This window comes from Struthio camelus, chromosome 4, assembly GCF_040807025.1.
Source record: "Struthio camelus isolate bStrCam1 chromosome 4, bStrCam1.hap1, whole genome shotgun sequence".
Taxonomy (NCBI): Eukaryota; Metazoa; Chordata; class Aves; order Struthioniformes; family Struthionidae; genus Struthio; species Struthio camelus.
The window spans coordinates 79,550,324-79,576,330 of record NC_090945.1 but is presented as its reverse complement, the minus strand read 5'-3'; the positions used below and the strand labels follow the sequence as shown (position 1 = coordinate 79,576,330).

The 26,007-nt window shown below is 36.9% G+C and overlaps 1 protein-coding gene across 25 annotated transcripts in view; it reads right to left on the bottom strand.

The window, feature by feature from the left end:
• The window catches only part of CTBP1 (C-terminal binding protein 1), a 255,605-nt gene that overhangs the window by 203,637 nt on the left and 25,961 nt on the right, over positions 1–26,007 (bottom strand). For 8 of the 25 annotated variants that reach the window (XR_011141124.1, XM_068943612.1, XM_068943631.1 and 5 more), the window contains exon 2: positions 17,816–17,871. The exons of the other annotated variants lie outside the window; for them this stretch is intronic. The gene's annotated coding sequence lies outside the window, so the exon portion shown is untranslated. The remainder of the gene's footprint in view (positions 1–17,815; positions 17,872–26,007) is intronic. 25 annotated transcript variants of the gene reach the window in all.

Sequence of the window (26,007 nt, the reverse complement as noted above, 5' to 3'; positions counted from 1 at the left end):
ATTGTCCTGAAAATTTCTCTTCCAAAGGTTTAAACTGCACTTTAAAAAAAGCGTGGCACAACGAACAGAACAAGAGATTCATTGTCAAAAGAGAAAAGCTTAAAATCAGACTTTCTGTGAAAAACTGGAGGGAAGTAATTCCATCTTGCCTTATGAAAATTAATACTGACTGAAGAAGAAAATATATACGTTGGCTTGTCAGATAATTTGTCTTGCCATTACATATGGTTAAGCCACTTTGCCTTACCATTAGATGTCAGTACAGTCTAAGAGAAGCTTTATAGGGAGCTTCCAAGATCAATAAATTAATCACAAAAGCAAAAAGACTTCTGAAGTAAGAGTCAAAAAGAATGTTAGACATCATCAAGAAAGGACCAAAACACCAGAACATTACAATGGCTTTACCTAAAACATTACCTAAATGCATTTCAAAAAAGATGGAAGAGAACTCCCTCAAAAAGGTGTCAGGACAAGCGATAAGTACGGAATAGCTTGCTTAAGAGGAGAGAAGCAAATGCACTAGTACACCTCAGCTCAGCTTGAAAAGCACATGACTATGTGGAATATGACAAATGCGTATAAAATCTGCACCATCTCAACTCAGCAATTCAGTGAGCCAGTATATTAAAAAGAACAGGCAGTTTTTTCACAGAGTATGTAATTAAATTGTGAAATTTGGTGTCCAGGTACTCCAGATGCCAAAACTGTAAGTGGTTTTTAAAAAGAACTGGACAAATTTATGGAAGATAAAAGCCATCAGTGGCCATTGATAATGCTGGCTGAAACGCAAACCCAGGTCACAAATGTCCTCAAGCTGACAAATGCCTAAACCAAGACAATATCAATGCACGCTTGCTTTCTTCGCATACATAGCAATTGCCATGCTACGCTATGCTGTCCAAAGCGTCTGTTTGGCTCAGCATCCAACAGTTGCCGTGAAAGGGGACGCTTCAGAAAGAACAAGAGAACTAATGTGATACTTTCCTTAAGCATCTGCTAGCGTCCACCATTGCAGACAGCAACCAGACAAAGCAGATATGCAGCCATTCTGGTACCTGGGCACAATTTACGTTCTTAGGCAATGCGGAGATATACTACAAAAGGGACAGATCCATATGCAAAAATTGAGGTCCACAACTCACAGAGACATGCCAAATAACAACCAAACATGCAGTAAGTTAGTACTGTTACGCCTAAAAGATGCTATTGGAATCAAACTGACAGTCACTCTTTAATACAGACATAAGACATCCAGAAAATTAATGTGATTTAAAAATTGCCAGTGACAGAGACTTCACCATAGTACATGGTAAACTGTTCCAATTGTAAATTGCTTTTATTACTGGTCACTTTTGCTTGCTAGTTTAGCTTAAACTTCCACTCATCAGATTTTCTTACAGCTTTGTCTGGCAGGTGGAAGAACTCCATTACATTCTCTACACAGGGACTTCTTAGCTACCACCAAGTCATCCCTTGATCTTCTATTTAAGGAAAAGACCAGGGTCCTTGATATTCTCCTACAAAGTTGTATTTATGACCCTAAATAGTGTCAAGCCTCCTTTTCATCTCAAAATTCAACAGCAGGTCACCACACAATACTGGTGTGCAAGCCCCAAAACAAGACCAAACCTTGCAACAGCAGTTGTATCAGTGTCCAGCACAGAAGAACTATTGCCACCCTCCTCAATAGTCTTCTCTGCATGTTCTAGGACCATACAAAAGGCCAAGAGACTCAACACTGGGAAGCTCGGTTCAGCTGGTTACTCATCACTAGTGCAAAGATACTGTTTTTTAGATGGACTTCTCCAGCTTGGCCAGCTGGCAGTCTCTGACTCTGTATTTTTGACCTACAATTTGAAAATACTATTTGACAGAGTGCAACTTATCAAAGCAACCTTCATTGCTCAGCAGCACTACCACCTTTTTTTTTATTTTCTGCATCAGCGATTCTTACTTTGTTAATCAGTAAAGGTTTTTTTTTCCCCTGTTGATAAAAACATTCAAAGCACGGCCGAGAACACACCTTGTCAGCACCACGTTAAAAGCCAAGCTTACAGGTTTCAGGCCTATCATTCACTATTTTTTAATGTGGTGAACGTACCTTTTTTTGTATTATTCTACATTTTCAATCAAATTATTTTAGAACAAAATGTCTTCCAAAAGGCAGTATACTATTTGATAATCATAAGCACTTATTTTTATGGCCTAAAATGATAAAATGGCCTTTTTGATCAGGAATATGGTGAAAACATGGAAGAGGTTGTAATCATAATTCTGCCATTATAAGCTTTTTATGAGATATTTATCATCACCATAAGGTTTCCTTTCCAAAGCTTTTTTTCCTAGTAGCATTCTCTCTCAATTACAGGTCTGTCCACAAGCCAAAAATTACTCACTACTGAAAATGTATTACTGCAGATGTGCATGACTACAGACAGATGGGAACGGTCTCTGCTATCTGAGATTTCTAGGTCATGAACAAAACTTTATTTAGAAGCCCAAACACTCCTAAGAAAATTGTTAAAGGCTACTTGCCTGAGACACCCACATATGAAGTAAAAATAAAAAGATGCCTTGAAAGTTGGAAAAAAATTATTCATTGGTACTTAAGCGATATTACAAAAACGCTTCTCATCAATCAGTATTTCCAGAGACCTTATTTCAGATATCAGAACTAGCTTCCACATTGCAAAAAGCCTCAACCTTATGGCTAAACAGATTTGAAAGAAATTAAAATTCTGAGACTGAGGCAAACTTTCTCAGACTCTAAGAATATGATTCACTTATCTTGAGTTCCTGACTTTGCCTCTTACTCTCAGACCTGAGACATCCCAGACAGACATCGTCTGTGCGTTCCTCATTTCACTCATTGCCGGTTTTGTTTGAAAAGCAACATACAGACACAGTGATATATAATGTTTTTACAAAGTACTTTAAAATTCCCAGAAGAAAACCATTAAGAACTGTCAAATAAGTGGGTTGTTAGATCACTGTTACTCATTCCTATATCTTTTGAAGTCCAAAATGAAAGAAAGTTACATTGCAAGAAGATCAATCTCCACTCGATTTTTTCTGAACAGGCAGAAGAGCTAAAAGATGCCCTCCCTCCCTTCTGCGGAGCTGGCTGAAAGAGGCCAACAGGAACCGTGTAAATAAGCTAAATAAAACCTTGGCAATTCTGAAAGACAACAGCAGCGCAACTGAACTTCCTCTATAGGAAATAATTTCAAACATTAAATTTCCATGACTTGAACAAAACTCCAAATTAAATACTACATATACTTAATAATTTAATGTACCTGGGAAAGTGTAACAGGATGCAAGGAATTAGTCATAGCTTATGACAAGAAAAAGGCTAATGCCTCAGTTAATGAATTCTCTAGGAAAGGAAACAATTACTGGTGCATTTTTATGAATGTGCTTTGCTAGAAAGGATTGGAACCAGCAGGGAGAAAAGATTAGTTTTAACCTTTCATTGATTTATTGCCCCTTAATTCTGTTCTCCAAGAAAGACGCAAACCGACATATACATATACTGGACATAAACCCTCTTAACAGCACAAACCCACGTACTGGGCACAGGGATTGCGTGTATATTGCACACATTAAACTGACTTTTCTGTCACAGATGCTCCTATCATTAGAAGGATCCCACGGATATCCAAGGGACTGTGCTTTAAAGATTAAAACTACCGATTAAAAAAACATGTTTGCTTGGTGGAAAAGGAGTAGAGCAGAAAAAGAAAGGAGTTACGTTCTGAAAACAGCTAAGAAATCATGCCTAAAGACATCAGTTAAGTCAGTTAAGGTTAGTAAAAGTTAGAAAAGAGAACCGTGAGGACCTGTTTTGGTTCCCCTGCTACCCCCTCGCCCCCTAAGCCTAGCACGCATGCATGTATACGTACGCACATAAACATCCATGTGCGCACACATATCTGTAAGAAAGCACATAAGCACCAGGAAAAACTGAAAACAGTTTTTGAGATGCAACAGTCTTCTTTCCACTTGAATAGCAGAGCAAGTCTCTTTAATATTACTCTTGCACCTCAGCTTTTCCAAACTGGCTTTCTATCTAGTAAGTAAAATTAGCAAAATATAAAATAGAGTGAAAAATTCTTAGTGAAATAAGTTTTTTCATTTTAGATAAATACAATTTGACATAGTACAGGCCACGTTTTTAGCTCATCCGTACTACTGGCTGGTGGCAACAACACACTACAAGTAATAACGGTATCATAACAGTAGGCTTTTATATACTGTTTACAAACCTCAAAATATAAACTTTTTTTTTTTAAAAAAAAAAGTAACATCTTATATTTTCAATACACAGATAGTACTACAGCACTATATGAGGTACACCTGACATCCTTTATATACAGCATCTTTAAGACAGATAAGTAATATTTTAACCAGATTACACATCACAGCTTCTTAAAAAAGGAAGTTTAATTGGATAATGAAATAAGCACTGCATATGTTAACATTTTTCCTCAGTTACTGAAAAAAATAAGACAACTTCCACTGACCACATTTCCACGGACTGTCTCTCTAGTTATACTATGGTTAGAAAAAGAAAATACCCAGGAAGCATGATGCTGCCCAGAGGAGACTATGACAACTTCCCCCAGTCACAACAAAAGATCTGTATCTTTTCTCTGGGTGCACTTTAGCTTTCCTGGTAAAATTGCATTCGCAGGTATATAAATTACACACTTTTTTTTTTTTTTCTCTCCAAACTTCAGTCCAAATGCTGAACCACTGCCTTCTCCTAGCTTAGTGGGTAGGTGAAGACGTTTGCTGGCACCTAAACAATAAGATGGCGAATATCAAGTGTATCTACTCTGCAGTTCTCAGGAATCAACATTAAAAAGATACTGAAACGAGCAAGTTATATCCATGACCATTAATAACACTTAGTAATAGCATTTCTACCACATTGCTGGTATCAATAGAATTATACACGCGGTCCATCAATCTTTTAGAAGTTTTAGGAGTCAGATAAGTTCAATTTCTTTAATGAGCACATACATACAATTAAGAATTAAAATAAAAATAACTGTGTCAAGTGTAAAAGCAGATATTAGCAATATGCTCTCCCTCCTTACTAAGTGCTAAAAACTTGTTGAGTACAAACTTGTTGAGGCAGAATAGGAGACCAGAGGGATGATAAGCTCCATTTTTACTTTAAAAGTTGTAGCCTTCACATTAAAACTTAGGCCATCTTCATACTTTGCACCTTTACCTACAGTCCCATAAAGCAAATCCACAGACTAGACCAAAATTGATTTCCAAGTCTCAAAGGTATTGTTTTAAATTGTAGCTACAAAAAAAAGAACCTATTAGAATACCTACTTCGCAAAACAGAAAAAAACTACTTACTTCTCCAAAACTACCTAAAAGTATAATTACTAGATTAGTTCCCCCTGCACTTCCCTCACCATTGGACAGCTATGGTTGTTCTACCCTAAAAGGTATCACTGACTGTCCTTCTGTGATCAAAACTTCCATACTCTACCGGCGATATTGTTTAATTGCTAATTCTTTTCCACGCATTTTGGTGTCTATCTGCATCTCCTGAAATGACATTTCACTAAGAAAATTCCAGCCAACTACACTCCCATCTCAACCACAACAACATAGGGCATTTTCACACCTTGCTAAATTCTATAAGCAATATCCATTGCAATTACAGGAATTGCTTGTGTACAAGACTAATGCTAGCAGTTACAACTTTGCATCCTTTAACTCAATTAAGTTGGGAGAAACAAAATTAAAAGTACAACTAGATAGGTTCTCATGCATCTGAGACTGGCAGACAATTGTCCATGACACTAATATATTGTAACCAAGATCAGCTTTTCATTTTCCAAACTGATGAATTATGTTTTGTCTACATTCAGCATTTATGCTAATCTGCTCATTTCTTTATTCAGAATTGGGAAGGCAGAAGAAGAGATAAAACTAGAGTCACTAGGGGCTGCTTCACTATGGAATTCTGGAAATCCTTCCTTCTGGTAGGACACAGGACGCATAGTTTTTAAAATGAATTTTCCCCTCTTCTGTTCACACAAAGTGATGAGAAAGTCTCTCTCGAGGCAGAAAGGACTTTACCTAATTATGTATCGGAAAGAAAAAAAATTTAGGAACCGTTATTTATCTCTCCATTGAAAAGTCACATTCAGGACCTCTCAAATGTCACAGAACAGCAGCTTGCTTGGGCTTCAAGATTCGCTTGATTGCAAAACTGCAAAATCTTTATTGTAAAATAATTTTGAAATCTGCAGAACAGACAAACAGGTGATGACAGTCTTCATGCATGGTAGCCATTAGGTGGTTGTCAAAAATCTCAGAAAGGTTCTTCATGCCCATGTCAGAATCCAGGATTCCCACCTTGTGTATAGCATAAACATGGCACAGTAGGTAGGTCCAAATGCCACAATCTGTTTTATTTTACTCCAAAAGATTTTAGTGTAACTGCATTTGTCACGGTTCCTCAGTACCCTACTCTAATATAATTGACATAACTATCAATTTTCACACAGTTTGTCTTCTATACCTGGGAAGAGAGCTATATATTCAGCATGGTATTTTTAGTTGCCTTATTTGAACATATGCTGATTTGTATTTTGTTACAGAAGAAAGTTCAAGTAACAAGTACACTTCACTTGGTGGCTGGTCTGGAAAGTGATAAGACTAACAGTCTTTAATGGAAATTTATTTCAGTCCTATGCCACACCAGAAAATATTCTCCCACAAACTAAGTGAAGAGACTTTAGAAATGATGTAAAGAGACTCAAAGCTAGATATGGACAAAACATTTTGGGATTCTCAAAAAATGTTAAAGCCCAGGATGATAGAAAAGAGAAGTAGCACTGCACATTATGTGCTGCATGCAAACAGTTAGTTCACACTGACCGTTTTAATCAAAATCATCTGCCTGCTAACCCTTTAACTGAAGCAAGAATTATTCCTTGTAGGACTACCTGTAGAAGAGGTATAGTGGTGGCAGACTGTACATTCAGTATACTCCTTCAATCTTTAACCATTTTAGTATTTTATTCTCCTGTCCAAGAGAAGCATGGCATTTATTGACTATGAGAATGCTATATGCCACTGAGAATGAGAAGAGACATCCATTCACAATCTGTCACCGAGTCAGTCAGTAGTAGCTTATGCTTTTTCCAAGCTACAATCTGCCATGATGCCACTTCTAACAGATAGAGACCAAAAAATTACTTAAATTAGAAGAACTTCCCATTGATTTCTGAAGTACTACGAGCTTCTCCAGTAATGAGAAATGAATGATAATTGGCTGGAATCAGAGTACCCGGAGAAAAAGTAGTTGTACAATAGGGGGTCCAAGAGGAAAGAAAAATAGCGTACTTCCTCCATGAAAGAACCACCGTGCTACTTTTGATGAGCAGTAGTCCAAGCAGTTCATGACTCTTCTGCTATCCAGGAATTCCTTAGATGGAGCCACAAATCTTAAGATGAGCTGTCCTCATGGTAGCTAACTGAATTCCCGGTAACAACTGAAAAAGAATCATAGCAGTGAATATTGTCGTCCTCCAGTAATTCACTCAGGGTTTTATAGGCTGGAACAGGCACCTTCAAATTCCACTGAAAAAATATTACTGCAAAAATATTACTCAAAGGGTATTTCGACAGTCAAAGTCAGAAGATCTGCAGGGATCATGCCAAAAAGCAGCCTTGGAATGTGCTTTCATAATTATGGGACCCCAGTATTTCATATTTATTTTCCCTACTTCAGTTCCAACATAGCCCTCAGTCAATTACTGCCAATTATCTCTGCGTGCTTCTCCTCTCCTTATAGGAATGGTTACTATGACAAGTAACTTGACAAATACTCAAACGGCTTTTTAAGGAGGAAATGAATTAATAGCCTATGTCAATTAAGAAATTAATGAACTCAGTGAAAACTAAAGTAACTGAAAAGGAAAAAAGTTATTTCTTGCCTATTTTGTGGATGTGAGACACCTTCAACTTTCAACCACTTTGCTTGAACCCAGCATTATGATTTTGAATGAGTGGCTTATGCAGCAGCAAATCTACCAACATAATCACTTTTATTGACTTGAGAATATTTTGCACGTGTGTGTGTGTGTGTGTGTTTATATACACGTAGGCAAACTGCAAACACAAATCACAAAAGGATGCTTTTGAGGTAAGACTGATGTCCATGTTTCAACTCAGAAAAGTTTGCTATGCTGCAGCAAAAATATTTGTACAGGAAAGTTTTCAATTACATTATTGTACAGCATTTTATAATATGTCATTAGAAGTCATCAACTCAGTAAGAGAAGACACACTGGTAGAAGAGAGCATTAAGTCAAAACTGTGGTAAAATACTTCAATCTAAGATACACTTCAAAGTTATATACCAACACATATACTTAAGACTTGCCTTCATCCTTTTCTATACATCTCAAAGATTTAACCCCCAACACCAGGTAGGTCTGTACTTCTACCTGTGAAGTGCTAACAGGTCATTAGGACTGTAACTATTTTTAATTGTACAAATAACAGTGAAAAGTTAAACAGAAGCCCTGTCATTTGTAAAACTGTTGGTGGAAGTTAACACTTCATTGACTAAGTTAGATACAAAATCTTCAAAATAGGTGATTGTGCTTTACTTATCACATAGCTCCATGAACTATAAAGTGCTAATGCTCTGTTACTTTGGCAAACTAGATAGGATGAACTGTTTTGCATTTAAAAAATTTTAATGAAAATTATACCAAAACACAGGAAAAAAGTTAAAGTTGATGACTAGAGAAGCCTAAGATCACCTTTCTCCTCCATCTAACTTTTATTTCAGCTAGCCAATCTCTTTGTACTCTTCCCAGGCATCCAAGTTTATTTAGTCAACTTGTTCTTGTTACTATTCCTAGCCAATAAAGAGTAACAGTGTGTAAAAAACTATCTACATTACTGAAGTGAGGACACAAAAAGCTGGAAGAAAAAAAGATCTAAAGGAGCTGAAAGGTACGTTTCTACATGCATCCCCGCCACAGTGCATCCGGGGTCAGGATTTTGTCCTGCGCCACACTGTGCCTTTCTGTTCTTCCATCATCTTCTATCAGCAAGTAGCAACTCCAGTTGCTTTTTGGTCCTTAAAACAATGATTGCCCAAATGTTTGGAGCTGGGCTTCAACATTGCTATTCTCTCCTCCTTACGAAGATGTCTCCTGCTCTCTCCCTGGGCTATTGTTGACTTCTCCTTGCTCCTTCATGGCTTTTAGCTATGCTACAGTGAAGACAAAGCTGCCAAGCCTAGCAGAATGCTTCGTGTTACCCATCCAGCTCTAAGAAACACGAGTAGGCCCACGCTTCTGTATTTGAATTATGAGAGCTAAGAGCTGAGTGAAACTTTTATAAGGGTTTCAAAACCAGCAAAAGAATGCCTCTTCTCCTTCCCTTGCTCATCACATTACCATCTCCACCAGATTACTAGAAACGGTTTCAAAATCTAGCATAGCCTAAATAGCCTGACGATATTTTCCTGGCCTCATAAAACAGCATACTGGAAGCAACTTATTGATGCTCATATGATAAGCTTACCAGGCACAAAGTGGTTCACTGGGCTAGTGTTGTTTTATCTGCCCAAAAGTTAAGCAGCTTTTCCAAAACTAAATACTAAACAATGTAGATTTCAAGGGGAATAATCCCAGTGGTTCTACTAAAGATACGAGATGTTAGTGCTGCACTTTTACTAGGAAATAAGATATTTTCCTCTCGAGTTAGTACTGTAGTTAACTGCCACGCTCTACACAAAGAAGGTTTAAAAAAAAAAAACTCTCCAACTCTAAAAATATGTTCCACATCACATGAAACACTTACCTTCCACCTTACATGGGGAAGAATATCAGCAATCCCTTTAAAAAATTTTTTTCTCAGTTGCCTAAATCTCACTTTCATGAGCCATCACTTAGGCCAAAGTGATCAGGGCAACTACCACATACATATAAGCTCAACAGACACCAGATCGTAGGTGAAGAAACCCATGGCTGAAGGCAGGTTGCAGCAACTCTACTAAACTGTACCAGTTTGGAGTATGATCAGAGCTGCTGCAATGCCAAAACGTTCTCCAGAAAGATTTCCAGACTGGAAAAAATAACTTGAAATAAAACATAAAAACATCATAAGACAGGCTTAATCCTCAAAGCCTATCACTGAAATATTCTGCTTCTCCCTGCTGGAAGCAATGCAATACATACAATGTCAAAAGTTATACCATGGAAAACTCAATTTTCTTTTCATCTTCTGTCAGAGAGGCCCAGCACATTTTTACAGGTGTTTTATAAAGGAACATTGGGCAGTTTGGACCAGTAGCTTTCTCACCGTCTCACTCGCTGCAGTTATGAAAGCAGCAGGAAGCTACGCAGTATTCTTAGCTTCAAGCAGCAAACAACAGGTTTACAACTATCTTCAGTTAAAATTTTGCTTTCCTGTTAGCCAGCTTTGGCATGGAAAAAGTCAGGAGTAAGTAGTAGATTGTTCTACTGGATTTAGATGGCAAAATTGTTAAATACTATTTTAGCACTATTTTATGCAATTTTATAAAATAATAATTTCATAAAATATACAATCATTAATTGACATGGGGAAGCTTTTTATTGCAAATTCACTTTTCAGTATAACTGCTCACTTGCCTCTGCCACTTTTTCTGTGCCTGGTCACAACTTCATCTGTATTTTGTTCAATTACTATTTTTCACCGAGACAAGAAATAAAGCAAGTAGCCAATAAAATAAAGCTTTGTTTTTAAAGATCTTAGAGCAAACAGACTTAAACCAAAAAGTAAACGGATGTTTACAACATGACCATGATGACAGGACTTCCATATGCAGAGAACCAACAGTGGAGATGTACATCTTATGGTTTGGTGATAAGCAGATCTCTACATTTTAATAAATGTGATTAATGTGATCAATGCGATGTCTACATTTTAATTATACATATAGGAATTTTTCATCCGACAAAACCATATTCAGACTAAAGAGTTATGAAAATTGATTATATGGAAAAACATGGGAGCCAGTACACTGACTCCTATGAATGATACGCAAATGTTAGCCTTGTTTTGCCTGCTGGTATTATCTCTCTAGAAGAACTTCAAAGACTGCCCACAGAAGATAAAGACCCTGATAACCTTTTGCTGAATAGTTTGAATATAATTGAAGAATAGTTCTTTCTATATATAATTAGCTTTGAAAATGTAAGTGTCTTGTGCTTGAATAAATAAATGAGGAGTTTAATATCCCAAGACTAGTATATTTGCAATTATATTGCAGTTGAAAAATAAAGAAAAACCTGTGCTCTGAAAAATCAAGTCTTAAAATAGACCCAACGTACACATGCTTTTGTTTTATCTGACATAACTGCAAAGCTGGACTGAGATTGTTAGCTTCTCTACATCAAAATCTAGATGAAAATTATCTAAATAAAGGGAGTAAAGTGTTGAATTCTGAGTTATCTGACAATTTTACAGCAGATGGCCTAAAATTAGTGATTCAGTTGATGCTGGCATTTGGTCAGTTCTTTACTTGCTAATTAAGGACCTTAATTTTGAACTATTCTTTCCTTTGACAGTGTTATACAATCCTATCAGCCAAAAAATTAGAAAATGCATGGCTAAAGATTTTATAAAGCTCACTCTCCATTTAGTTTTGCAAGAATTTCCACACTGGCTTATTAATAAAATTCCAGGTTGAAAAAAAAAAAAAAACCTTTCTTAAGTCTCTGTTCCCAGGTGTTTTAATAAGATCCAGATGTTGCCTTTGGTAAGTATTGGCAGTATGCGAGTGCAGAAGACCTCAAGCCCATCCACTTCAGCTCCCCAGCAGACATAATTAACACTTTAAGAAGCTCAAATCTAGGTCTCAAGCCCATTTCTTCTCAAGAGCACACGCTGTGTTTCCAAAGCAAGTCAGAGGCGAGGTGACATGAGGCAGTTACTTCTGTTGTGCAGCAGACACATTGATAGTGCCTTCTTCTCCAGGGACCAGAGCTGGTGAGATCTCACCCATCATTTGTACCGCAAAGTCCAGTTTGGCTCCTTCAGGAGGGGTATGTCTCCCCGTATGCCAGCACTGGACCTCTATCTCCTCTCCCCTACCGTAGCTGCGAACACAACATCTCATCTTCTCTAACTTCATCAAGCCCACCATAGGGCTGCTCAAGGCCACTGTAGGCTGCCCAGAGGAAGGCACCTATTGCACTCTCCTGTCAGCACGGTCCCATGGCCTGACTTGAGAACGGTCACGACGGGAAGCTGAAAGACTGCTGTAACATAGACCACAAAAATACGCAAGGCCTAGATGGGCTGTATAGAAACAGGTCATCGTACCGGAAGAAAGTAAGGAAAAGTGATATACCTTAAAGAAAAATCAGTACGACTGTTCATTGTACCAAAGATCATCCTAAATTTTATCCAAGTTACCCTGTAACTGAGGAATATCAAATGGCAGGTAGGAGCTACACAACAACTCCTCTCTTTCTCCATTTCCTCAGTATTTTCTTTCCATAACTGTGTTCTCTGGGCGCAAACACTCTGTTCAAGATCACTCCCTGTAAACTATTATACCCTGGCACTGGTGATGAGGATGCTTTACCATCAATTTACAGTGCAAGTAATTCTTCAAAACAACTCAAAACAAAGAGTTTGCTACCTGATGCTTCGAAATCTATCTGCAAGTAGCCATACCAGCTTGCTATTTTATGATTGGCTATTTATAAACTCTTAAGAAAATTAGCATATTTTTTAGAAAATAAAAAAAGGAGTACAACGGCATAGTTTAAATAAAAGCACTTTCTCTTCCCATTAGACATACACTCCTTGAAAAGAGACAATAAGCAGTCAACCTTGATAATACATCATCTTTGAAGATGAGATGCAATTACTTGTGTTTTTTAACATAAATAAATGTTTAAATGGGTATGAATTTTTGACAATTACTATGGAACTATAGTTTTACTATAGCCAAAAGAAGCATTTGAAAGAAATAGAAATATTAAGCTTGAAAATCTACAAAATCTTTAGTTGTTATAAAATAAGCAAATTATAAAGACTCAAGCACCACTCCAAAATACTGTGGACCACTGCTCTGCTTTTAAATATTATGGATATCTTTCACTTCCGTAAGGGAAACCCAGCAACCTTAGACCTCAAACTAACACTGCAGAAGAGTTCCACTTCATTTAAAAGTTGAACCTAGTGGTAATTTAAATAAAATATTTTATCAGGAAGTACAACAATTCACTTTAAAAGTGTGTCCTTTTACAAAAAGGACAAATAATTTAAAATGCACATTGACACATTTCATTTTGATTTCTGTCTTTCTACAAAAAAGAAGACGATGTCTACAGACCTTATGTGCAATTGCTGATGCTAAGAGTTATGATACTTTTTACTGCACATCGTAAGGACTGGACTAGCTATGGCATAAATTAATAGTGAGCCTAGAAAGGCTGAATTGATACTGACATCTTGGATATTATTACTGTAAATGACAGATTAATGGATAAAGGCATGAGATCCCAAAAGTCATCTTAGATTTTAATTACTAGGAAGTAACTTCAATTACCAATAATCATATTAATTAGTACAGTTAAAAATCCCATAGAGCAGTAAATGATTTCAAAGGAAATTTTGCCTGTAACAATGACAAGTTAAGTAATAACTTACACTGATGCCAGCATAGAAAAATGATTTAATGATCCCAATAGAAAGTTTTATTTTATTGAGATCAATATCTGACCCCTATTGCACACTAAAAGCAATGCCTAAAACCAATTATAAGAACTATTGTTGGGCGTCTCAATTACAAAGAAACTTCCTTCTAGATTGTCATTCCATCAAAATTAAATAAATAATATTCAAATAAACGCATCTTTTTGGTCTCTCAAGAGCAATAGCAAAAACTGATATTTTAACATTTTATTTAAAAAAGAAAATGCAAAGTGTCTAGTACTCAACTTTATGGATGATTCAAAACCAATGCATTTTTCAGCAATATTTATTATTACAACTAAGTAAACATTTCTAAACACTAAATCAATTTTTTGAATCATATTTGCCAAAAAATGGACAATATGTATACAACAAAGCTATTATATACAAAGGAGAAAAAAGTTAACAAATTAATTGGATTATAAAATATTCCCATTCCAGTTTTTCAAACTGCCTTTGCTCAGAGTGCATCCCAATGATGGGCAAAACACTGTTTGCAGGTGGTACCAGTAGGGATTATACTCACACGTCAATGAAACTTCACTTTAAAAAAAAAAGGCAGTAGAACTGACCAAAAATGGTAGAACATTCAACTAAAAATTAAAAATTAAAAAGGAGTATAAACAGAAAGGTTCTCAACTAAGTCTCCTTGCTTTGCTTGCTGTGATCGAAGAGGAGGCTGACGTTTACTACTGATCAGCTCATGCATACTAACTTGTTAATCTAAAATAACTTGTTCAATAAAGTGTAAAGGCTTTAAATCCACAAATATTCTCACTACAATTTTCCTAATGGGTTTATGCAATAGATACTTTTAAAAAATTTACTGGCTATTTAAATTGAGAGGCAGTCTAATATTGGCATTATACCAGTCAATTCATGTATTCTTTCATGTATCACTGCTTCAAAATTTATACCTCCTGTTCAAATATAGGACAGAAAACAATACTTCTAAACAAAAGCTAAAAACTTCTGTCCGCTTTTGATCAATGATCAATTTGTACTTCTTACGGTCATGTCTCCCTTCTGTGTGCAATTCTCTTAAACAGCTCAATTTTTCAACCAAGTTTATTTTCAGAAAGAGGAAATTAGCTTCAAGAAATGATTTGAAGAACAATTTTTAAGCTCTAGTACTAGGCAGTGTAGATCCAAATGAAGATGATATTCCGTAAATACAACTGGACAACTATTATGGAAATACGTGAGTAACTGAGACATTACATTAACAGAAAAGCGTAAATAATGAATACAGAACTAATGGGGAAGTTCTCCAGGCCTATTGCAAATTTTAAATTTAAAATAGAGACAACTTTATAAGGAATTTCAGCAAAGGCCTGTCCTTCAAGAATAGTAGTAAACGTTTTCAAGTTTTTTAAGGGACAAGAAGTAGGAAAAAAGCATCCATGTAAAATAACTGCATGGAAAGATTCTTTGTGATTAAAAGAAAGTCACAGCAATTAACCTGGGCAGCTCTCTCTCTCATGCTACTTTATAACTAGCAAGGGAAAAAAGTATAGAATCACTAAACAGAGAAGTTAAGAATTAATTTTTCAGTTAGAAATTTCTACAATTAAAAGTGATGGACAGAACAGATTAACTAGGAGGACGGAAAATCTAGACCATCTCTATTATGTCAAGTATTAGGCTGCACATTACACTTTGCATTCCACCAACTCTAGCTCTTCACAAAAACCACCTTTTCGTTTAAAGTTTTAAAGGTGGCAGCTATTCTTGTTGCTGAGTTTGGAAAGTGTTATTCAAAACTCTTAATATAAAATACAACATTTCTGAGAAAACTCAGCATAAGTGATAAAGTTTTCTTCAAAAATGTATTTCGAAAGTCAACTTTCAACACTGAGAAGCTGAAAATAGCAACAAAGAATCAGCATAAACAAAATCATTTAAAAAAATCTCATGAAGAAACTGAAAAACAGGGAAAATAATTGAAAAAATTACTCGAGATAATGAATAACAGTTATTACTAATACTGGACTATAAAACACAGAAGGCTTTTCTCCTCTGAAAATATTTGCTTAAAAAAGGATCTATATATTGAATTTGAACTTATCAAGTCTGCTGCTTACTCTAAAAGTGAAATTAGAATTCACAGTTCGCAGTTGTGAAGCGTGAGAAAAGTTTGCCTTTTCTTTACCTCATCTGCTCCAATCTTTACATTGGAGAAATAAACCAAAGTTCACACAGATGTCCTTCATTCTAAAAACAGCAATAAAGAAAATGCACAGGATAGATTCTAAATAAGAGCAAATATCAGAAAATAAAAATAAGATTTCCTACAGTTACTAACCACTAAACACTCCCCCCCCACCCACCCAAACACACACACCGTCTTTGCTGCTGGTGCTCAAATAAAGGAATGTGACAGAACATATCTTTCATGGTTTTAAGACTGAAAAACATACTTGTCAGGCAATGCAAGTGTCTGCAGTACTCTAAATCATTACAACAAAACATACACCTAACAGAATCAGAAGTAGGGGAGCTTCATTACTGTGAGATAGCCAGGGAGGCGCTGCAGGAACCGAGCGGGACATAAGCATAAGGCAAAATAGGTCAAAAACACTGCTGTGCGACACTTTCCAAAAGAACAAACCCAAGTTTTTAGCCATTAAAAAATTGCCCTTTTATCTACAGGTGAGCAAAAGGATTGCTAGCTGACCATATGTTGCAGGACTGCTAGTGCACAAGCCAAACTAATATCTCTTAATAGGGTCTATACCTAGATTAGATTAGCCTCTGGGATTAGGCTGACTATACCGCGGTCATTTTGGCAAACGCCACAAAGACTTTGGAAAGAAACCCAAATAATGTGCTTTTAAATAGGAAAATAATCTACGGACCTTTTGTATACACAAGGTATTACTAGCTCTGCTACTCCTAGCCTGCGAAAGAGGCAGGGACCGATTTCACAGCTCTCAGTTTCTGAAGTCACGACAACGCTCCCGAGGCTACACCACATCACAGACACGGCTGCACAACTCGGCAGAATCTGGCTGAAGTCAGCTCCGCGGCCCCTCTGGGACTGCATCCCATCGTGGAGCAATTATTTTCTTTTTTTTTTTTTCCCAGAATGCTCTGATAATTTCTTGTTCCTACTGTTGATCTAACGAGACATCTTTTTTTAATACCTTCAGGGAGGTTGATTCTTTTTTTTTCTACAAATTATATTAAGGAACAATCACGACATTAGACACAGAGCACTGGCAGACCTACTCAAACATAGAAAAAAAGTAGACAGTGTGACAACGTTTTTATGCATGTTGACCCACTTACCGTGGATTGAACGACAAATATACTTTTAATATTGCTTTGCTGCATATACTATGCACTCCTTTCGTGTATGAACATTACAAGTCGAAAATAAAAACAGGAGGTCCTTAGGCAGCAAGCAGCAGTCTCATCATTGCTAGATGAGTAGAGAGACTTGAGTCTACACTTTGGTAAAATTATTGAAAAATGAAGACGTTCAGAGAAAAGGTACAGGGACACTCAGAAAAAATATACCTGACAGAAGAGAGAGGGAAAAGCAGCTCAATCCGTCCAGCTAATCAAAGAGAAGGTTAAGGATTGACTTGTTCACAGTCAATAATTACTTAAATGATGAAGAGAAATTTGGTAACACAAGGTCTTTAACAAACAAAGCTACAAATCACCTAAAGCAGGAGCTGGAAAAATTCAAAGTTGAAATAAGGCACGCTGGTTTTAAGTGAGGATAATTAACCACTGAAACCAAAACTGACAGATTTTACACTGCTGGTAGGTTTTAAATTGCAGATTATTTTTTTTTTTGTTCCCCTGGAACGTACACTTGTGCTGAACTTCACTATTACGCCTGAACCAAACTGATTCAGAGAATTTCCCACGACACAGCCCAGAATAAACACAGTGAGCCCGCTTCTTACACGAACATTCGATCACATGCACCAGCATTTACAGTTGCCATTCTGAATATAGCAAGTTTCCTCGGGTTGCACTGAAGTGGTTTTCCTAAGTATTTCCGAGACTTCAGCATCTGCCATTTCATGACCGAGCATGACTTACGTACCTGCAGCACGTTGTTTCCAAGAGGTTAATGAACAGTTTAGATTTCCATTCCGAGAACTGTAATACATAAGTGCAAATTTCTAATGAATATGAGAATGTTTGTAGCAGATAAGAGATTTAATAACAAAACTCAGATATTACAGTTTTCTTAGCAAATTCTTGTAGCATCTCCTGCCAACCTGCTGCCAAGGAATTAAGGCATCACTTGGTGCCAGCTATGCTAGAGCGTTGCCAGAGGGGGACAGTTCAGACAAGTGAGGCAGCTGAAGTCTCTGCAGGACCAAAAAAAGCCAAGATTAGAGAGGCAGAAGAAAGGAGAAAGGGAGAGAGGGAAAGGGAGGGAAAGGAGAGGTAAAGAGAGAGAGAAGGTATAATCTTGCAACGCTATATCTCAGACTTGCATAACTACATTACTGCCACAGAGCATCTCCTCAAAGGCCAGCCTCACGTTCCAGTAAAGACTCCACAGTGGCCAAGAAGGCCCAGGTTGTGCTAGGTTAAAAAAAATAACAACCATTTATAAAAATCAGAGAAGGTGACCAAAGAAAAAGGTGGACTCCTTGCTTTAGGCTTCCTATCAAGTTAATCAAAGGGAAGACCTGCTTTAGGAACTGGCTGGGAAGCCAAGGACGGGCAAGGGACAGCCCCTTCTATGTAAGAGAGGCTTGAACACATGGAGCTCTACTATGCAATGGGTAACAGGCCTGTTAAGAAGGAGGACAAAGAAACAGGATGTTATGGTGCTACTCTGAATGCAGCAAATTTGTGAAACGGTCATCCTAAGTGCACTGAAATCAGTAACTTTAATGGAGTTTGAACGAGTAGCACGTCACCTCACTACAAATACCCTGCAGTAATGCTGCTGAACAGCATCCTCCTAAATTCAAGATGCAAATATGAACAGGTCACTGGGCAAAATGCAGATTTTCCACACAGAGAAGCACGACAGAAAGACTTATTCCATGCAGGAGCAAAAATTGTAACTGACAAAGATAACGTATTTCCTGCCTTTGGAAAGGATCTCAAAATACTTGCATTGCTTCTGGTTTTCAGTACTAAAATCTACATCAAATTTTACAAAGTTAAAACTCGGAACAATCAACTTCAGTCATATATGAAAATCTCTACCCTGTGAGCAACTCCTCTCTCGTTTCCACCGGCAATGAGGTAGACTCCTAATCTAGTATTTCAAGCATAGTATATTTTCAGGCGATCTCACATTTATTACACAGGCTTTAAAACTGAGTACCATCTAACATGATGAGATCCAAGTGATTCTGCCCATATGTCCTCAGATCCAGAATAACCTACAGCCAAATTATTGTCAATTTGTTTTAAGTTTTCAGTCTGAAGAACAAATCTGAACAAAACCAAAGCCCCAAGACACGAACAGGCACCTCAGGTCTCCCCAGTTGTATGTCACCCAGTAAAAAGAAGTCTGATGAATGTCACTGCCAGTTTTCGTCTAACCTGTGGTGTCTTGTTTTCTCCTAATGCATTTACTCCAATTTGATAGTAGCAGAATCAAACTAAAGATGATACCTTTTTCCAGCTCTAAATCAGAGAATGAGGTTCCTACAGAAACTAATACAAATGAAAACAAAATCAATCTCTTTATAAAGACCCAAGATAGCAAATATATAATAAATGCATTTTTATGAGTGCCTATCTACCAGGATTGATTAAGCTCATTTGAACACAACAAAGTCAAACAACCATGAAGTTTCCTTTTTCCTTTGAACGCATTTGCAAAAGAGCAAAGAAATTTTAATCAGATATAACCATCCTATTAGAGATATATTTCAAAGAAGTTCAAAATTTCATCAGCTGAAAAGATAAAGTTCTCTATACATGACACAAAAACCTCTCAAGTTAAAGGCATATTTATGTTCAAATAACAGTCTGAAAAAACCTCACGTTGCGAACAAGGGAAGCTCTATTTGCATGTCATGAGAAAACTTTCAGGTCAATTTGAAATCTCAGTTCATTTAGCAATACTTACAACCTTGCTGTCTTACAGTGTAAATTCTCTCAGTATAAAAAGAAAAGTGAGTGGGGCAGTAAAAAAGGCCCTTACTGTTTGATATAAACTCCATAACAGTTGTTCCACAGGACAGTGTTTCTTCTTAAAATATTTACTGTCTGCTTTCCTATTGACAGTCATGCTAGCTCAGCTGTCTTCTACTGACAAACGGTACACGTGCCTGCTAGAGCAGGTTTTCTCCAAGGAAAAGACATCAGAAATGTATTTATCACATTTGTAACGTTACTTTCTCCCTTTCAGGGAAAAAGTTAACTACATTTCATTTTTAACTTTTTTTTTTTGCATCTACCTTCTCCATCCATCACATTTCTCTCAGCTACAAACAACTGGAAGCGTCAGTTCTAACTGAGAACCACTGTGAAATGGTACGATGGGAAGTAATGAAGAAAATAAACTACAGTATAATACTGCTGAATGTCGTTCACAACTCCATTTCGCTCCAGAAATGCCTGTAGTACTTCCATTTTGGCAAAGCAAACCATATCTCTGCATGGACAGAACTACTTCTCTTAATCCTAAAATACAGCTATAGCATTTACTGATTCAAGCATTTCTAGCATAAACTTTACTGCACGTCCTCCTTGTCCAAATACAATTTATATTTGGTACACGACCTCCCTAAAACCAAAATATTGCAAGACTCGCCTATAACTAGCTAAGGGCTTTAAAAGTAACGTCTAACTTCCATGATTAGTTCTATCAACTCCAATTAAATTACTCTGCAGGTAAGAATTACTCCTATGAGGAAATATTGCAGATATTAATTCCTTACATTTGTTTTGGGAAAGTGAGATATTAATGTATTCAGGATTCTGTGCAACAGTGCAATTAGGAGAGATCCAGAAAGAACTGCTAATTGTAGCTACATATCATTGACCAACGTGCTAATGGACTAATAAAGCGTTAGTTGCAGACAACCACAATCTTTGATGCATGAGTACAAACCAACCAGTTCTGCAGTTCTCCAGTTGTATATACAAACATAATAATCTACTACCAAATTGAAGATTTGGCTAATTTAAGCCACATGTTTCTGTTACAGGCATCAGATCAGGTGTTTATCACAGTCATTCCCAAAATATTCTCATCTCTCTCATAGTTGCACATCTCAGATTGTTACCTTTAAAAGAAAAAACTACCAAAGACATTTCAGACACCCTTTGCATCCACAAATTCCAACCAAGATGACTTTAGACTTGTTCTTTTTGTACAACCTGGAGACATAAAAGACCTGTTAAGTCCCTAGGGTGCCTTCTTTAAGTGACTGATTGCATTGGATCCAATAGTAAAAGGGTCATAAGCAGAAGCAACAAGTATGCAATATAGCACAGAATGTACAGTCTGGATTTATTTTCTCTAGAAAATGGTAGTGCTGCAGCATCAAAACCTAATATAGAATTAAATACAGCATAAAACAAAACCAATAGCTCTAAAGCTTACTTTTATTCTATATTTTAAGAATATTTTAAGTCACAGTGGATGAAACTATTTTATTTTCAGTATGGGGCTCTTAAGGTGATAGGAGAGCTACACTCCACTTTGGAAAGTTCTTATTTGTGTTTCATTTAAATTATGTTGTGATAAATTATATGTAATGATTTTTAAATAAATGTTAATCTACACTTTGTTCCTCAGCCCGTTATATATTTTCACGTTGCACTAGAGAAGCACAGTATTTAGGACATCTAAGTTGTGTTTCCTGTAAACATATCTAAAAATATTAAGGCTTTAATATTTTAATACTGCAGTCAGTATGCATCTTTGCAATGTGTAATAGCATTTGTAAAAAGCATAAGATCCGTAGTTTTCAGTGCAAACAACAAATGTTCATGTTGTATGTTTCTTCTTTATAAGTTGATAGCATAATACATCCCTGGAATATTCTATTCTCATTTTCCCTGATAGTATATTAAAAAAACAAGCTTGCAAAATAAGGTGTTCAAAGCTAACAAGGTAAGTGGGACTTTGCCCCCAAACCGCCTTACATATAGTAGAAAGATCCATTCACAAATAAACTTAGTATTGGATAATCAGTGTGCAAGGAGCACCTCAGTCATCTACAGTTGAGCAACATTTGTCCAAAAAGAGCTCAGAAGATGGGGTGAAGCACTTTGAAGCACAGTAACAGACAAATGAAGCCATCCTTAAGTTAACCGTGGAAACAGAGCATGAAAGGTCACCAAGAACAAGATGTGTAAATTCTCCTAACATATGTCAGCATTAAACCTCTTCAGAGTTTGCTGAATAAACTCAGCAAGAACTTTAAATGTATATTCAAGTACTGTTTTTTTTCTACATTCAACAGTTGGCAAAATTCAAGATTCACAAATTCAGTCTCTAACAGCAAGCAATCAGAACAAGCAAAACTGGCATGCTGCATCAAACCAGTTCATATGATGCAAACTGAAAACAAACACAACCAAAACTTAAGGTGTTCCTGGGCTGCTGTATCCTTGTTTTCCTGGCCTTCTCTGGAGTAGATTGTGTCATCACAAAGTAGCGTAGCGCTTTCAGTGAGCTTTAACATAGCAAGCAAAGACAAATACAACACAATTGCTTCTAGAACATGCCAGGAATATAAAGTCTGGGATTGGAAACGCAAGAAATACAACCACAAGGACATCCATGCATCTACTAGAGTGTCTAGGAAGTCTTTACAAGTTTTTAATACTAAATATGCTTTTAGGTAAGCTTTAGCATTTTGTAAACTTGCAAAGACTAGAATTACTCACTCCATTTTATTTCTCTGCACTGACTCTGAAGCACAGATATGACCTAGCTAGTGCTTACATACTGAATGTGTGCAGTACAGAAAACTTAAGATCCTTGCTTGTGATTTAACTTTTGCTGATGGCATTTCTACAAGATAAGCACAATAGATGAATCACACAGCTGAAAACTCAGGGTTAATTATAATATTTTGATAAAAAACAAAAAGAGTAGCTTTATTTGGCTTTGAATCAGTAACACCTCGCCTAGCGTCCCATAAGACAAAAAAAGTCATTAAAATCAAAATAAAATGAAATATGTAAATGCTGTCAATGACAGTAGGTGCCTGTCTAGAAAAGTTTTGAAAAATACTTTTCTCCCCCATATGTAAGGAAGAAATAACCTGATTACTTTTTCTAGACGTTGCTACATTTCACTCTTCAAAGGCATGAATAGACTATTCACAATCCCTCTATCAGAACGTTAACATTAGATTCCAGTACATCCAAGTCAATGGGTGTGATTCTTTACTGGTATATAGATAAAAATAAACTATTTTATGAATATCCTGCAGTTCCTCTGAGAGCAGCTGTTACTGTAAACATGTTTTGCTAGAGGCAAATTCTATTCTTTCTCTTTTCATATAATTCCTGCTTTCCTCCAGTTTTCAAGGTTGCTTTAGCAGGAATAAGGTAATAGGCATCCAAGCTAGAAAATGTATTTTTGTTTTACATAAAGTTTTCACAAATATATATTTCATGCAACCAGACCTTCTAACAAATCCTGAAAATGGGAAAAGTTAAAAACAATTTTGTGTTGTCTTTTTTTCCAGGGGAAACTTTTACAAAGCCTTACAAGCTACAGCACTACGCTACTAAAGCTACTTAGTACTAAATATTAACACGCAGCTCTCTGCGTAAAACTCTGACTTAATGAATTCTGCTTGCTTCACTTATGATTTAGTTTACACAAACATTTCATTTTATTATGAAAACAAAGAAATAATTTCTAGGTGACTTTTCCAAGTTCTCATACAAAATCCAGGCAAAACTACTGCTTCTTTGTATTAAAGTAGAACCAGTGCAGGAAGAGACTTTAACACCACTGAGATGATGCATGCTAATTACTTTAGCATTTACTAGTATGACAATGGTCTCAAAGTAGAAAGAAGCAGAAGCACAGAAACACGCGAAGGACAAGAAGGTAACTAGTTACAGTCAACATGGATTCACCAAGGACAAATCCTGCTTGATCAACCTGAACGCCTTCAATGACAAGACAACTGGCTATCGGCACACCATCTCCCACAGCATTTCCATTTGCTGGACAAAGAAGTCAGATAGGTTGCAAACTGGCCAGACCACTAAGCTCAAAGAGTTGAAATCAATTATTTGACTGGTGGCAGGCAACAGGCCAAGAAACCCTTGGGGCAATATTTGGACAGTACTGTTCAACATCTTCAGCAGTATACTGGATCCAATTGTAGTTTCAGGCCACTCTAAGAGCTCACATTCAAGCTAGGTCTGTCTAAACACTGCATATTCAGAGATGCTTATTTGTAATTTATATATAACAAATTCTAGTTTAGACCATTGCTAGTCTTAATTATTTCATTGTGTTTTTTTTTTCTTTTGAACCTGGGAAATGCAGATCTTCCCTTCTTTTGGCTTCCAGAAGGCTAGTATAGAGATTACTTGGCTTAATCTTTGAATACGCTCATCCCTTTTTCTCCCTAAACCCATAAAGCCAGACTCCATCAACATACTTGTGATATTTTCAAGTTAGTACCTCTGAGCCTTCTGCCACAAAACGCCTCCCTCACATTTGGGAAGAGCTCCTGTTTAAACTTCTACAAAGTCCCCTATCTATGGTAGTTCATAAACTTATACCAATCCAAGTAACATCTAAAGCATCTCAGTGGCTGAACAGCTAGTGGATCTACTCAGAGATCAACTACAAAACCAGATTCTTCCTAAGATGAACCACCAGCCCTGTTTGGAAAAAAAAAAAAAAAAAAAGTGGAGAAAGACAATGCCATTCACGTTTTATATACAGCATCCCAAAATATGCTTTACTTTACCTGTAGAGTTAGAATTTAAAACCACCCCTCTCAGCTTCCAAAGTGTTCTGGGCAAAGTAAGACTGGAATAGGGCATCTTCCACATTTTCAGTTAAACCTGAGCCATGGCACAGAGCAGAACTCAAAGCTGTAAGGGCCTGGGAGAGAGGTATAAAAAATTGACTGTTCTCTAAGACACAGGACACCCAGCTAAGACAGAGATCTAAGCTTTGATATCCGCTTCTCAGATGATTTCAGCACTTTGCAGAAAGTGGTCAGATTACTTTAAAATATTCAAGTTTGCATATTTTTTAAAGCAGGTCATTCCAGTTGATTATATTGCTAGATGTAAGGAGGCAGCGTTCATTCTCCTGTTTCACACCGCACGGGTACTTACCGTAAAGCTAGCATTCTGTAGCGCCTTCTTCTCCAGCTACAAAAACATTTCTCACAGAAGTGAGAAACCTACTAAGCCAGCAAACAAATACATGTTGCCACCTGCTAGAAACGGAAACAACCGTTCACAGCTTACTATAGAAACAGCAGCACAAATGTCTGGTTGTTCTGTGTGCTGTAAACTACTCGCCTAATCTGGCAAAGGGAACATTAGAGGAACCTCACAAGTCTTCGGGCTTGTTTGTGACGAGACTTTAACTTAGATCATTCCCGATTAGATTCATGCAAATACTCTGAGTCTATAAATAAGGCTCCCCATGGAAGTCCATGAAGGTAACTCACAACAAGCCATTCTTACTCTGGACTGAGTTGTGCAGAAAATAATTGGGATTACTAGTCAAGGACTGCTACTTCACAGTATTCCCCACGTAAACATGCTTTTAGTTATTGTACTCTACTATTTTCCTCTCTTTTTGGCTATGGTATTTACAGTATGATATTGTAACTCCTTGATAACATCAGAGAAGAGTTAAAGTAAGGTAGAGAACCTTGTTTCTTTCTGCAAGAGAGCCACATCACTGTCCCATCCTCCCCCAAATGATCTGTTCTCAAAGCAGGGATCAGAGCACAATCAATATGGTTACATCCCACAGAACGCTATTACAGAATAATCATCATAGGCTGTAAAGAGCTTGAAAACGTAAACTCTTAAATGTGCCCAGCAGCGACCCTTGAAGCGCTTATTGTCTCTTTTGGTAAATCTTCTGATGTACTTCATACCTAGCTTATAATCTCACTTTAATTTTCATTTCGTTCCTGAAACTCTGCCATCTGTTATGCCTGAATCAGTCATTTTGATATGCTGTCAAAAAAAAAAACAGTTTTTGACATCATACAAGTAAATAAATAAAGAATAGAGTAAAGAAATTTAACCTTCACATTCAAACATACTCCCAGAGTCCAGCTGTCTCTGCTAGGAAAACAC